Source organism: Bombina bombina, chromosome 6 (genome assembly GCF_027579735.1).
Source record: "Bombina bombina isolate aBomBom1 chromosome 6, aBomBom1.pri, whole genome shotgun sequence".
NCBI classification, from domain to species: domain Eukaryota; kingdom Metazoa; phylum Chordata; class Amphibia; order Anura; family Bombinatoridae; genus Bombina; species Bombina bombina.
Window position 1 is genome coordinate 483890832 of NC_069504.1, and position 17274 is coordinate 483908105.

A 17274-nucleotide genomic window follows, 5' to 3' on the forward strand; every position below is an offset into this window, starting at 1 on the left:
TCTGCCCCCCAGTTGCGGCGCCAGCTGTGAATGCTTATAACAAGGCCCACAACTTGTGCCAGAGTGTTGGACATAGGTAGTACGTTAGCACAGTATGCTGGGCAAAGTACTGTGTGACGTAGTCCCTACATCCATTTGGCGCAAGGGGTTTATCTTCTTGGGTGAAGTCTATTGTTAATTCATGAAAACTCACTCTAACACCATAGCGTTCTCTGGGCCTGATGATCGAAAGCTCTCCACTCAGGTGAGATTCAGTAGCGGACCTACTTAACAGAGGGACCTAGCACAAACTTTTTTTCTGGGCCCCCCAAAGGTAACTCAGTAGTAAACAATAGTAATAATAAACATGCTGCTCTGTATAATGATTTTAAGGATAGATAGATGAACCTGCAATAAGTGTCCCCTGTATTAAGATTGTGCACAACTATTTATAAAATAGAAAGAATAAGAGGGCGCTAAAGCTAAGATCCCACCACACTTAGTCAAAAATAGTAAAGACAACAGAGGACAAATTAATCACTTTACTTCACAATATTTAAATACAGTTCATATAAAAATAGAAAATATAGACAAGAATGACAAGAAAAAAGGGACGTCTCCCTTAATAAAAAATGGAAATAAACTGGATTACCACCTTTGAGAAGATAAAAATATGTACTGGAGCTTATTAAAATATGTTCATATATTCAATGAGCGTTATTCATCCAGTGAGATTGGCTACACTTTAATGAGTAGCTACACTTTTTGAAACAATGTTCCTTATATGGGCTGATCAAGGAAAATACGTGTTACTGTCCATCAAATGGTTATAACATAGAGAAATTGTATTCTTATTCCTTGTGTGACTCTCTATGATATAGTTCAAACAGTCAAAATACACACCTTAGAGTAAAGATGATTAGCGATCTTTTTAAACTCACACTGTCGGATATATGTCCAGGTAAGCGGTATCCTCCAATGTTATGTTGCTCTTTTCACTTGCTGGAGCTGAACCCGGTCAGCGTGTATGGAAACTGCTTGTCACTCCGATTTCTTATATGTTTGGTTTTTGATTCCGAAGGTGAGAGATGAAATCCGCAGGCCCGCACTTAGCGTGAATCACGCGCGGGTTGGAAATTCTTGAACTAGGTACCTAGATAAGAGATAAAGTAAAGTCCTTTGCAGGGAACAACTGGAAATCAGTGAAAAGAGCAACATAACATTGGAGGATACCGCTTACCTGGACATATATCCGACAGTGTGAGTTTAAAAAGATCGCTAATCATCTTTACTCTAAGGTGTGTATTTTGACTGTTTGAACTATATCATAGAGAGTCACACAAGGAATAAGAATACAATTTCTCTATGTTATAACCATTTGATGGACAGTAACACGTCTTTTCCTTGATCAGCCCATATAAGGAACATTGTTTCAAAAAGTGTAGCTACTCATTAAAGTGTAGCCAATCTCACTGGATGAATAACGCTCATTGAATATATGAACATATTTTAATAAGCTCCAGTACATATTTTTATCTTCTCAAAGGTGGTAATCCAGTTTATTTCCATTTTTTATTAAGGGAGACGTCCCTTTTTTCTTGTCATTCTTGTCTATATTTTCTATTTTTATATGAACTGTATTTAAATATTGTGAAGTAAAGTGATTAATTTGTCCTCTGTTGTCTTTACTATTTTTGACTAAGTGTGGTGGGATCTTAGCTTTAGCGCCCTCTTATTCTTTCTATTTTGTTATACTTGTGACAATCCAGGGGGGACTGTCTTAGAGTGGCCTAGGTCTACTTTAGCTATTAGCGCTATATTTCTGCACTCACAACTATTTATAGATTGGCTGCTATGGGCCCCCTCACAAACTGGGCCCTGGTGCCACCGCACCTATTGCACCAATGGTAGTTCCGCCCCTGGTGAGATTATCTAAAATGATCCTCCAGCACTGCGAGTGAAATTTTCAAAAGGCAGAATTTGCTATACTTCCCCAAGAGGCATTCCCTGCATTTCTGTATGTGAAGGAGAGACAACCCCAGTGCAATATAGCACTGCACGACATGACAGTTCTGCTGTTTTTTTCACTTTGTATTTTATATTACTTTGGACTTCAGATTAACTTTTTTTTTATTTAAAGTTTGCACTTCCTATTTTGTACTTTCTTTAATACAGCAGTGTATTTAGGATTGTGATTTTACAATTTTCTTTTGTCTATATTTGATTATACTGATGTATGTCAGGTGTTTAAATACTGTTTCTAATATTACCAAAATGTCCTCATTAACCAGGAAGTAAAAGCCATCTAAATACAAGTTATAGACTTAGGCTGTGTGTATTACAAAGTTACAATGGATGAATCATTGTCCACCATAAAGTGTACATTTTTTCCATTTAACACTTAACGTCCCATTTTACATTGACCCTAATTTCTTACTGTGTGCTTCCTAAATCTTGTTCACGGTTTACCATTTGTGTCTGAGAAACAATAAATAATAATTAGCACTGTGCTACAAAGTACCGTTTACTGCTAATGAACATTGACCAAAACTTACTGCTCAAAAAAAAAAAAGAGACATTAAGGCACAAAGAGCAGGCAAAATAGTGTTAAAGTATACCCAATACAAATCCCTTTGTACAGTGTAAAAGGAAAACATCATTTGCATGTGTAAAATTAAACTTTTGCTATCTAAATCCATCCTGAGAAGTGCTATTTTCAGCAAAAGCAAGTAGTACAGTTCAGCACACAGGTCACTGCACGCCACTTAGGGATACCACCACACCCCACAAACAATCTATGAAGAAATCCAAATGATGTGGCAGCAAAAGAGAAGTTTAAGCAGGTTTATTCAGCACAGAAAACACATGCAACATTTTGGGAACTCCTTCCCTTAGTCAGTGCTATTTTCAGACCAGCTATTGGCCCTTAGCCATGTCTTAGACATGACTAAGGGCTAATAGCTGGTCCGATTCCGAAACATTGTCCCTTGGACTCTGATGTATCTATAAAATAAAGGTCCTTTTAAATGAATGACAGGCTGGAATTAGTATTTCTATAAAAGTTACACAGAAAGCCAGAGATAATAAACAAATTAATGTGACCCCATGTATAACATATGGGGACATTGTAAATTAAAATTAAATATACCTTGCATAGCCACTGTGTACGTAAACTGATCAGCCACAACATTAAAACTACCTGCCTAATATTGTGTAGGTCCCCCTTGTGCTGCCAAATAGCTCTACAAGATCTCGGAACGTGTCCTGTGGTATCCGGCACCAATACATTAGCAGCAGATCCTTTAAGTCCTGCAAGTTGCAAGGTGAGGCCTCCATGGATCAGATTTGTTGTTCCAGCACATCCCATAGAGGCTCAATCAGATTGAGATCTGGGGAATTTGAAGGCCAAGGCCACATCTTTAACTCTTTGTCATGTTCCTCAAACCATTCCTGAAAAATGTTTGCAGTGTGGCAGGGTGCATTATCCTGCTGAAAGAGGTCACTGCCATTGCTATGAAGGGGTGTACATGGTCTGAAACAATCTCTAGGTAGGTGTTACATGTCAAAGTGATATCCACATGAATGTCAGCACCCAAGGTTTCCCAGCAGAACATTCCCAAGAGCATAACACTACCTCCATCGGCCTGCCTTCTTCCCATAGTGCATCCTGATGCCATCTCTTCCATAGGTAAACAAATGCACACACACACCTGGCCATCCACCTAATCTAAAAGAAAAGATTATTTGTCAGACCAGGCAACCTTCTTCCATTGCTCCATGGTCCAGTTCTGACGCTCACATCCCCTTTGAAGGCACTTTCGGTGGTGGAAAGCGGTTATCATGGCCACACTGACCGGTCTGTGGCTATGCAGCCCCATACGCTGCAAACTGCGATGTACTTCTGACAAGTTCTATCATGGCCAGCATTAACTTTTTCAGCAATTTCAGCTACAGTAGCTTTTCTGTGGGATCAGACCAGAGAGGCTAGCCTTTGCTCCCCACATGCATCAATGAGCTTTGGGCTCCCATGACCCTGATGCGGGTTCACTGGTTGTTCTTCCTTGCACTACTTTTAGTAGGTACTAACCATTGCATACTGGGAACACCCCACAAGACTTGCCGTTTTGGAGATACTCTGACCCAGTCATCTAGTGATCACTAGTTGACTCTTGTCAAAGTCTCTAAGATCTTTTCGCTTGGCCATTTTTCCTGCTTCCAACACATGAAATTCAAGAACTGACTGTTCACATGCTGCCTACAATATCCTACCTCTTGACAGGTGCAATTGTGACGATATGATCAATGTTATTCACTTCACCTGCCAGTGATTTTTATGTTGTGGCTGATCAGTGTATGCAATATTCCTAAGGGTTGAACGAGCAAGATTATATGTCCATTGGGCAAGGAGAAAATCCACACATTTATTAAGTCTTGACAACTATACAAACCCAGGCAAACTTTTGGAATGCTTAGCTAGCCTTTTCAGGCGTAACAGCAAAACAAAATATCAGTTGTAAATATAAATATCATTCATTAACAAAAATAAACTCCACTCTGATTAACAACTAAAGAGAAAACGTACTAGTTTTTTAATATGAAGGTGATGAAAACATTTAGCATAAGTAAACTATATTGATTGTGGAAATTAAATTACCTTTTTCTTTTGGTTTGTATAATAATGATGTAATCTTCCAGTATAAGCAAATATTAGCATATTTTGTGATGCTAAGACATTATTTCTCATATCACAGTATCACAGTCAGTAAGTATGTGCATGCATTGTTTTTTTTTCCAATTTACAAAGTTAAATATAAAACTTATTCGGTGGATAATACATGTACACCATAAGAAAAAGGAGGAAAAGTTAAAAATGAAATGGCATGATTAATTAATTTTGTCTCATTTAAAGGGACATGTGATGGATACGCCGGCTACCCCGACTGGCTAGCTCCGCCAAATGGGTCCTGCTTCCTCCCTGCCGACTGCAGCTATGTAGCTGGCAAGTGACCACAGCCTGTAGCCACCCCTGATGCCAGACAGCACCAGTATTCAGGGTCCCACACTGTAGCAGACTCCAGCTACCCCGACTGGGTAGCTCTGCTTGAGGGTCCTTCCTCTGCCTGGAACAGGCTGCTATGTAGCCCAGGAAAGTGATTCTAGCAGGAGTCCACCTAAATGACTAGACAGGCTAGCATTCAGGTGAAAAAAGAACTGACTTTATTGGGACAAACACACATCTTTTATACACACACATATCTTGATAAAACAGGGAGACAATGCCACAGTTTTCCCGCCATTCCCGCCCCTCCAGACTGACCAGCGCCTCCACAGCAACCATAGTCCCACAGAATCCCAGGACCCAGTGGTGTAGGTTTTGGTGTGATCCTGGGGGAGTGGCGGCACTTGAAAGCTCTCGGTACCCAGATGCCGCAGTCCAAAAAGTGGCGTGATTCGTTATTGGGGACCGGAGATACAGCCCGGTGAAGTTATGGGGTAGGGCTGTCCAAACCCCCCCCCCAAAGGAGCTCCCCTCCGGTAATTCCCCCACCTCTTGTCCTCCCTAGGGGCTACTAATCCCCAAAAGAGCGGAGCTCTGGGGCACATGGTTGCTGGAGTGACCAGGGGTAAAGTTAGCGGGTGTCCTGCTGTCCTGTGTCCGAGTTCCAGGAGCCCGGACAGCCTGAGAGGGGTTAGGCGGGTGTCCGTTGTGAGGCGGTCGACCGGGAGCTCCAGGAGCCCAGCCAGCCTAAGAGGGTTTTCCAGGTCATAGACCTTCTCTAAACAAGTTTGGAACACAAAACCATGCAAACAAAAGCTTCCAGAGATTGTGGTTGCTCTGAGGAGCCCAAAACCACTGAGAAACAACAGGGGTGAGTTCATAGGGGGGTAGGGGGTAGCCTTAGCTGTCTGGTATCCGTGACAGGACATAAAACCCAAAAAATGTATTTTGTGATTTAGGTAGAACATACAATTTTAAACAACTTTTCAATTTACTTCTATTATCAAATTTGCTTCATTCTCTTGGTATAATTTGTTGAAGGAACAGCATTGCATTACAGGTTTGTAACTAAACATTTTGGGTGAACCAATGACAATTGTTTTATATATATATATATATATATATATATATATATATGCAGCCACCAATCAGCAGCTAGAACCTAGTTTCTTTGCTGCTCCTGAGTTTACCTAGATAAACCTTTCAGCAAAGGATAACAAGAGAAGGAAGCAAATTTAATAATAGAAGTAAATTGGAAGGTTTTTTTAAAATTGTATGCTCTATCTAAATCATGAATGTCTAATTATGACTTTACTGTCCATTTAAAAGAACGTGTTATGACATAGGCACATAACATGTGATAATAACAGCAAAACAACCAGTGTTAAAACGAAAAGAGAGAGAGGAGAAAACACTGATCAACAGAATAATGATCGCCTGGTTAGTTGGTGAGAGCAGCTGGGCAGGCTTGAGAGCAGTTGTATTTTTTCATGTATCAATTTGGTTTTCAGTAGTAGACATTATTGGTCATTAATAGTGCTGTTGTGGAGAAATGGAGATTGAATTTCGGAGATGTTCTCAAGTTTAGCTGTGTTTGACTCAGTAAGATATGGCCATTTTGAAAAACAAACTAACAATGTCCAATTCAGTTTTTTCAATATCGGACAAGAATTTCTGAAGGATTGAAACTGGGGACTGTATCTTCATGTCAGAGATGGTAGCAAAGTTTACCCATATGCACACTGAATCACAAAGTAATGTTCTGAAACAACTGGGCATCTACTGCTAGTTTATTCATAAATACATATTTCTACATATATCTGATGTTATTTTTGCACAAATATGTATTTATACCTATATAGCTATATGATTCTATATAGGTTTAGATATAAACAGATACAAAAAAAATACCTATTTATAAATATATTCTGCTACGTGCAGAACATTGGAATGTGAAATATTTACAGTAAATACACAATATAACACTTTATTAAATATGAATATTGCATAAATATGATTTTACATCTTTTCATTTACTTAAAGGGACACTGAGCCCAAATTTTTTTCTTTCGTGATTCAGAGCATGCAATTTTAAGCAACTTTCTAATTTACTCCTGTTATCAATTTTTCTTCGTTCTCTTCCTATCGTTATTTGAAAAAGAAAGCATCTAAGCTTTTTTTGGGTTTAAGAACTCTGGACAGCACTTTTTTATTGGTGGATGAATTTATCCACCAATCAGCAAGGACAACCTAGGTTGTTCACCAAAAATGGGCCGGCATCTAAACTTACATTCTTGCATTTCAAATAAAGATACCAAGAGAATGAAGAAAATTTGATAATAGGAGTAAATTAGAACGTCGCTTAAAATGTCATGCTCTGTCTGAATCACGAAATAAAAAATGTGGGTTCAGTGTCCCTTTAACTGCAAAGGGCTCCAATGCACTTATATATACGTATTTTATATGTATATATATATATATATATATATATATATATATATATATAGATATATGTCTGTAAATATATGAATACATACATATGAACATACACACATATAAACACACACACATATATACATATATATATATTTACACATCTTTAGAGATGTATTTCAATGTTAAAGTCCTTTACCTGCTTTTTTTTTCTAACACCTGAGATCTCATATATCTTTGAGCCCTTATAACTTTATGTGCAATATTTTTTTTAATATTTTTTATTAGATGGTGTTATTATGAGTGTAACTGTATTGTGTAATGCATTTTTGATGAGTTTTGTGACACTTCTTTTGTTTCACAAAACAGTTAACCAGAGCTCTGAGTACGCAGTTATCATTCTAGCATAAATCGTGATTGCGCTCATGCTTTTGCATTTACTTTCAACTAATAATATGAGTAATTAGAGCAAAAAACTTGACACACGCAAACACCCGTAATCTGGCCCTATATGTTTTAATAAGTATATTTTATTTTTTCTAACAATGTTGTTTGAGCGCTGTCTATTTTTTCTGTTGCTGTTTACTCCTATCTACGTTTTTTTTTTCCTTTTCTTTCTTAGAATGTAACTATATAGTATTCTTTATATCCTTTTCTTGCGGTATTGCTGCAACTTTGTGTTTTTAGTTTTTTTTGCTATACATTATATGTAGCTAAATGTTTGGATAACATTTGAAGGGATATGAAATTACACATTTTTCTTTTATGATTTAGATAGAGCATGCAATTTTTTTTATTTTTTTTTTATTGAGGTTCTTTTCAAAACATACAATTAATAGTTGCCAAAATATACATACAAAAGAAAGCAAATTGTTACAGGTAGGCTACATAAACAAGTGAAAAAAAAATGGACAGTATGATTAAATGGCACATTACACTGTCAGTACAGGCGATGGGTACATAACAAACTGTAAACCCACCTAATGATTATAGTGGCCGCTCTTGGACCACACAATAATAGTTAACATAGTGTAAGGTAAGTAACTCTTGATGTGAAGGGGCCACTCATGGACCCCAAGTGAAGGACCTCTTATTTTTTATTTTTTTGTGATACGATATTTCTGATGAACATTTTAACAAGGTAGGATAACACTAAAAGATTGTTGGTATGTTTTACGTTTTAGAGATTGATTACAAGGTTTTTGAAAACACAAATCCTTGCTAAGTAAATACTAACTTTTGAAATAACAACCACAGCCAGGTACTGTATATTTTAGTAGCAAGCTCTAATCTGGGGACCCAGTAAGCCTAAACTACCCATAGGAACACAAACAAATGGATGTTGACCACTCCAACGCTCTCAACTACTTACAGATATTTTTATAGTGAGTGGACAGCTCCTACAAGAACAATAACAAGGGAACATAGTATATTAAGATCATAATATCTATGGCGGATCTAAAGATCTCAAACAAAAACAGTTAGGAGCACCAAAAAGCAAGTGAAAAAGCAAAATTTATTTACAGTTAATTTAAACATGAGGGTTAATTAACCCCAGGGTAAGAGTGTGAAAACAGAAAACAATAAACAGAGAACAAAAACGGCTGACCGGTTTCGGCGTCTGCCTTAATCCTAGCCTGCTTAAAAAGTGATTGTAAATTCACAATTTAAAAACCCTTCTCTGTGTTTCCATTGGGTGTGGAGTACACACCCTTCAAGTAATTAACCAATGTCAAACTTCAACTTGATTTAGTTAAATTTATTCAGACACCTGTTTCCCTACTGACACACTGTTAATAGGTGTGGCGATTTTGGATTAGCTAACTTGAAGTCTTTTATTTTGTTGTGAACTTTCAAATGCTATCATCCAAAACTGCATAAAAGTGCTCCTCGTCACATCTATTTAGCCAGAAAGTGTGGTGTTCATAATAAGACATTATGCTTATATAACCAAAGTTTGTATTTTTGTAGTGTCATTTGTCAATTTTTAAGTTCTCTTTTATCTACCTCATCTTGGTAAAAGGAAAGAAAGAAATGTTACCTGGGACCGCCAGGATCAGAAATTGCCCACTGACTGTTGTGTAAGTGACCTCAAGACCTGGGATGTGATTGCGGTTCTTAGATTACGTGTGTGTTTGTTTGTATGCTGGAGTGACGTGTGGTACACACCTCTATTTTGACCCTATGGGCTTTCGTTCCCCTCAGCTGCCAAAGCTAAACTACGCCTCTATCTCTAAAGATCCATGCTATGGAGAAGTAGGTACATAACAATAAGTGAGGCTAGCTCTGTTTTGGTGGAAGTAGGTTAGTTACTTGCTTCAGGAGCTAATACAAAATCGTTCCCAAATTTATAAATTTATAAGTTTATAAGGGGCCAAGTCAGTTTATTTTAAAGGGTAAGCTAAGGAGCCTATTGTGTCTTTATTAAATGGGGACCAGTAATATGCTTAATTTTGTAGGGGAACAATGAAATAGAGAAAAGGCTCTGCAAAGGTAGAACCAGTGTCAATATGGCAAGTAGAGTGTATTGTCTGCTAAGTGGGTGTATCATATTATATTAATCCCCCCGATATTAAAGTAGTAAGAAAGGTAAACATGCTTCTGCCATCTCGGCCGCTGACAGCTCCGCATTAGTAATATAGTACATAGGGGTAAGAGTTACAGACATAACAGAAATGTAAGCCCCTAGGATCCAAGTTTATGAAAAGGATATTCAGCAAAGTAATTATAGGGAAAGCTTTGACTGGCCCCTATTTTACTGAAGCAGGGTATCTTGCTTAGTGCAGATAACTTTTATAACGTTCACAAGTAGGAATAAGTGAAAACATTGTAAGCTTATGATGTCTAACCTTAATTGCAAACAATAAGGGGGGAGCTTTATACACGCAGATCTCAAGTTAGAATAGAGTGCAGCAAGGTCGAGATTTGCATCGTCTCTCAGGCCTCAGGTTCTGATGCCGCCATAAAAGTTCCTATGGATGTAGACTTAACTGCAAGTGAACGTTCCCATAGCAGAGAGAGCAATAAAAAAAAAAAAAAAAAGTAACAGTTCCCAAAGTTGTCCGGCTAGAAATATATTAAACACAGTCCTAAATATTAAGGTGTGCAAATTCCAAACATATAAACAACCTTTTAAAACTGTCTCATAAGAAGAATTAAAGTTATCAAATAGGTAATACCAGCCTTTAATGTAAGCAAGGCAGCAGAGCGCACTGTCCACATTTCATGCTGCGAAATATGTTATAGTGTCCAAATAATTAACCCCGTATCTCAAGCTTCAGTGCCGCCATTGGGAGTCCTGTATACTAGGTTCGGGCAAGTATATAGAATGTATCTATTAGGTAATATAATCCCCCATGTGGATAAGGCACCAAGAAAACAGTCCCAATGTTCATCTGGAAACGGCTGGGGTAATATCAAAATGCTACTGCACCTTCTCACCTTGTGCTGCCCATATGGATTTTCAACATTTATCCTATGCCGGAACGCCATGTTAGACTAACCCCATCTGTGGTTTGCACCAGGAACCGAGCAAAATGATGTCTCTGCTCAGTGATTTGGTACCCCTCTGAGACCGTTCCACGGTCTGCTATAAGCTCTCCATACTGTATCGGGTAGGGTGGGATTAAACTGTAGATCTCCTTCTCCGGTAAACTGATCTCCTTCTCCGGTAAGCTGAAGGGTTTAGGAGCTATAGCACAAACCAAGGTTTCGGCGCTCCCCGGACTCAGCTCACTGTGGTCATCACTTTTAATGTGCGCTCCGGGCGTCTCTGTATCCTGGGGTTCCAGCTCCCGGTGTGGTAGATAGAAAGTGGTCGCAAAGTGATCTTCCCGCTGGGGATGCGAATCTTTACTTATGATCTCTGTTGGTGATGCAAAATCATGGGTAGTAGTCACTTCGCTAGGGCTGAAACAACGATCCACCAAGCAGTGTAACTTGAGGAAATGCTCCTCTAAAAGTTCAAAGATTGCTGCTTGCAAGTATGTCATGTTGAAAGCTGAGTCCCACACAGATAATAAGTAGTACCTGACTGTTGATCAAACTTGCAGAATACTGTAGTTGCAGTAAAGCACAGTTAGTGCAGCTTAACGACAGGGCCATGGGCGTCCCGCCGGGGGGTATAATAGGTAGGCCTAGATCTTATAACGGCTCCGGGCACTGGCGCCAATAGCGGTTCCCAGAATTGTTGGTATAGAAAGTTACGGCTCCTAAAGTACAATATAATTTTTGCAGATAGTTACATGGATTGACATGTAAAACGGCAAATTTTGAAATTTAGCAGAGAAAAGCTTGAGCAGCACACAGTTATGCGACCTAACATGGCCGCCGCCCGGAAGTTCCCCCTAGAGCATGCAATTTTAAACATCTTTCCAATTTATTTCTGTTATTTAACTTACTTTGTTCTTTTGGTATCCATTGACGAAAAGATTACCTAAGTGGTAGGCTCAGGAGCAGCAATGCATTACTAGGTGCTAGCTGTTGATTGACAGCAGCACCAAAGTAGTTTAAAAATGACTTTTATTACATCAAAGCAAAAGAAATCAAATCCATGACGTTTCGGTCAAACAGACTAACATGATTAAGGTCTGTTTGACCGAAACGACGTGCATTTGATGTCTTTTGCTTAGATGTAATAAAAGTCATTTTGCAACTACTTGGGTGCTGCTGTCTGGACTTTTCGGTTACACATATGCGCCTCTGGTCATTAGCTTACCTGATGTGTTCAGCTAGCTCCAAGTAGTACATTGCTGCTCCTTCAACAAAGCATACCGAGAGAACAAAACAAATGTGATAATATAAATAAAATGGAAAGCTGCTTAACATGTTATGCTCTAGCTGACTTATAAAAAAATTGGGTTTCCAATCCCTTTAAGGACGTGGCGAATACTTTACTTTTTTTCTAGGTTCTAGAGCAGGGGTATCAAGCTCATTGTATCTAGGGGCCACTGGCCAAGTGTTCTTCTACATGGGGCCCACTTGAATAGAGTGAGTGCTCTGGAACTTTATATACTAGAAACTGGAAGTGACATTTACCCAAGTAGAAGTGCATGGTATGGGTTATAGTCCACAATAGATGTACACAGTGAGTGCCAAGGGAATTGATCATTCTGGAACTGAAAAGTGACATTTATCCAAGCAGTGCATAATGGGAGTCTACACTGGACAACGCCTACTTGTCTTTATATCTATCTTGCTAGTGACTATGTAGAACATCAACTTGTTACACTCTTAGAACCCTAAAAAAATTGATGTGTCCAAATTAATAGTTTACCTAATAAACAAGGGAGGGCAGGATTAAGCTATCTTGAGGGTCGCATATGGCCCCAGGGCCGGTACTTTGAGACCACTGTTCTAGAGATATTGAAAAATGATACCTTTCTATCCCGCATAAGTTAGGAGTAAGAGTTGCAAAATTGAAATAGTAAGCTAGACTACTCATCATTTTTAATTTTTTGTTTTTCTACATTACTAAAACTTGTGCATCCTGGGAAATTATTTGAGGACTGCAGTGGGTGCTACAAGGGCAACCTCCTATGCACACCTCTATTTGGGCTTCTGTGAAGCTGAAAAATCTTTAAGTAGTATGTTAATGTGGCGGAGGTCCATGTGACACAGTAAATTAGATTTCTGAAAGATATCTGGAAAGGTTTAGAGGATGAGTTAAAGCAATGTGCTAAGCAATTAAATCCCAGTATTTATAATATTTTTAATTTTCAACTTATATAAACAGGGATCTCTTTTAATTGAAAGTTTTAAAAAAAGTGGATTAACTTTTGTATAACGGAGTGTTTAGAAATAATTATGTAACACTTTATTCCTAAGAGTAGAAAAAGAATATACTTAAACTTTTTAAGGCATGAATCCCTGGCAGGCAATTTCTATATTTATATTGTAATTGATCTTGCATTAAAGCACTTGATAAGCAAGGAACGGAGATGACCCAGAATATTTTAGAGAGCAAAGTTATTCTACAATGGTATATTAAAAAATCTTTTAAGTGTTTATTGTCCCTTTAAAGCTTTTTAACCCTAATCACCTCTGTTACATTCTCCTACACTGCAATTTCACTGTGACCTCCACTCCCACAATCCACCACTCAAATGTTAACTGTGACCTCACTGATGCAAATAAAGCTAAATGTGTTCCCCCAACCACATTTAGCACTAACCAAGACCTCCCCCACAGTTAATCTAAATAACCCTAACTACTACTAGCTGTTTACCCAATTCTCTGTATGCCAATATTGATTGTTCCATTGTAAAGCCAGAAAAACTCTAAACACACTGACTTTGTGAGATTGTGACCCTCCACAACTCCCTCCCACCCCTCTAAAGTGCAAAAAAAAAAAAAGAGAAAGCCCCCAAATCTTACTGTTCCTGACATCCTTGGTGTATAGCCAGTAGGCACAGGTCATCGTCCATCAATCATCAACACATTCTGTTTGTTCTTAGGGGTTCCTCCCTAGTTATTGAAACTTTAACAATAATGATTGGATAACACTTAAAGGGACTGTCTAGTCAAAATTAAATTTTACTTTCCAATTTACTTTTATTATCAAATTTGCTTTGTTCTCTTGGTATTCTTTGTTGAAAGTTAAACCTAGGTAGCTTCATATGCTAATTACTAAGTCCTTGAAGGCCACCTGTTATCTCAGTGCACTTTGACAGTTTTTCACAGCTAGACAGCTCTAGTTCATGCGTGCCATATTAGATAATATTGTGCTCACTCCCGTGGAGTTACCTAGGAGTCAGCAATGGTTGGCTAAAATGCAAGTCTGTCAAAAGAACTGAAATAAGGGGGCAGTCTGCAGAGGCTTATATACAAGGTAATCACAGAGGTAAAAAGTATATTAATATAACAGTGTTGGTTATGCAAAACTGGGGAATGGGTAATAAATGGATTATCTATCTATTAAAACAATAAAAAGTCTGGAGTAGACAGTTGTAGACTGTCCCTTAAAATATACTTCCAGTGAGCACATCATACTTACGAAATCACATGCTACATAAAATATTTTTAAAGGGACACTCAAGTCAAAATTAAACTTCATTATTCAGATACAGCATGCAATTTTAAACAACTTTCCAATTTACTTCCATTAAAAAAATGTGCACAGTCTTTTTATATTTAAACTTTTTGAGTCACCAACTCCTACTAAGCATGTGCAAGAATTCACAGCATATACGTATATGCATTTGTGATTGGCTGATGGCTGTCACATGATACAGGGGGAGTGGAAATAGACATAACTTTGCAATTTATTTAACAAAAAGCTACTACTCATTTGAAGTTCAGACTAAGTGCTATTGCATTGTCTTGTTATCATGCATTTGTTGATTATGCAAATCTACAGTGTTGGCTGGTCCTTTAAGTACTTATTAATGCCAAAATATAAATTATGTCTCAAATAAATTAGGGTATGTAATACCAGTATGCATTAAAGCTATATAAAAAAAAATCAAATGTTAAACTAACCTGGCACATTTTGTTAACACAGATTAGTTTCTTTAACGCATTTTACGATTCTAGAAAGAAAACCAATTAAACAAATGCAATAATAAGCCTAACAAAGCAACAGTATAGATCATAAGTCAATAGTTTGTGATCATGAGTCAATAGTTTGTGCATTATACCGTTATTAAATATTATAAATACCCATTAATTTACCAGTACGTTAACCTATATTATTTCTATATTGTTTCACAAAAAAATGTCGATTTTTAAACAGAATGTACATAACGGGTATCCATATGGTGGGTGCTTAGCAGACCGAAGATGCCTATTAATTTGTTGTTTACGTTGTGGTATAGGTACATTCAGTCAATACATGTTGGGTACCAGTCTTCGCTTTACAGAGATGATCACGTGACATGCAGAGGATGCTCTGGGCATGCGCACATCGCTCTCAGCTGCCATCAGCCCAGGAATAACAAAGGCAGAAACAGCTGTGCTTGATTCAGCTAGAGACCTCGGTTGGCTGAAAGGAGTAGCTACCCGTATCCATCAGCTGGGGGAGGCAGCCAAAGACAGCTGTTATGTGAGACTGACAGTTGTCATTGAAGGATGACATTCACAAAAAGCTGTCATTCGAGAGACCTAAGCTGACAGACAGCCAAAGATTTCCAGAATCTTAGCGAGACATCCAGACAACCATCACCTTAGAGAGACATCCAGCGATTTACGGCTGAGAACTGAGAGGCATCCAAAAGCTGTAATAAACAGCTTTAAGCAAAGAGAGAAGCTTATCAATCATCAGCTGACCCTAAGATTGCCTACCTCCCCAGGTTCTGCTCTCTCCCACACACAGTGACAGCATCCAGAGACCCTTAATCACTCCCCCTCCCTTATTTTTCATTACACTTACTCTTTAGATTGCCACCACCCTCTCCACTGCTTTTCACTAACATTCTCTTCATTTTGACCCTACCATACACGTACATACAAACACACACAAATATTCATCCATTCTGTTCGTTCAGCCTCATATCTCCTTTTTATGCCCCCCACCCCAGCTCATCTCTTATTTTTTTATTCTCTCAGTTGGTTTGGTAGACCTCATCCTCTCCTCTGGCAATCCTGTGTATATTTATGAACACACAGCTATAATTACAAAGACATAATCATACATAAACTGTATACACACTAATTTCCAAAAATATAGATACTTAACAATACAATTAAATATACATATGTACATATATAACAATTTACACACATAACCCACGCAAACAAATAAATATAAAAAAGCTACCCAGAAACACTTATGCCAGTACACAAAGCCAACCCTACTGTTAAAACACACCCTTGAAGCCTGTCTCATTCTATCAGCCTACACAGCACAGAGCCTAAAGATGTAAGTATTACAATTATTATACTGATTACATATGTGTGATTGGTGGAGGTGAAAGCTGTGTGCTCATAGAAAAATTGTTTATCTAATAGGAAATGGCAAGTGTTTTCTATTGTGCTTTTATTATTCCAGTTGTCCAATAAACCTTTTGATAAATCAAAAACATGATTATGTTCCTTTCACCTGTTGTATGTTGACGTAGTGATGACTAGCTCTTTATCTGCATAGCTTAATGGCTTAAATATATACAGTATATATATATATAAAAACTATCTATTTATGTAATGAATGGTAGTGCCATGTGAGGGGGACAAATGGACAATATTTATCTCTAAACTGTCTGTCCATTGTCATTGTCCAAAGCCTGTATTAAAGGTTCATGATTCCAACAGAGTGTACAGTTATAAAATGTCCCCAAGGTACTAGTATTGTGAAATGTACTTCTTTCTCTTGGTATCCTTTGTGGAACCTTACCTCCTTTCCATGAGGACATACCTAGGCAGGTTCAGTAATGTACACGTGTCTTGAACACTATATAAAAGCAATATTTGCAACACTATTCTTAAAGGGACACTGAACCCACATTTTTTCTTTCATGATTTAGATAGAGCATGACATTTTAAGCAACTTTCTAATTTACTCCTATTATCAAATTTTCTTTATTCTCTTGGTATCTTTATTTGAAATGCAAGAATGTAAGTTTAGATGCCAGCCCATTTTGGTGAACAACCTGGGTTGTCCTTGCTGATTGGTGGATAAATTCATCCACCAATAAAAAAGTGCTGTCCAGAGTCTTGAACTAAGAAAAAAGCTTAGATGCCTTCTTTTTCAATTAAAGATAGCAAAAGAATGAAGAAAAAATGATAATAGGAGTAAATTAGAAAGTTACTTAAAATTGCATGCTCTATCTGAATCACAAAAGAAAAAAAAATGGGTTCAGTGTCTCTTTAAGATTGAATGTTCTATCTGAATCACAAAAGAAACAATTTGGGTTCAGTGTCCCTTTAAT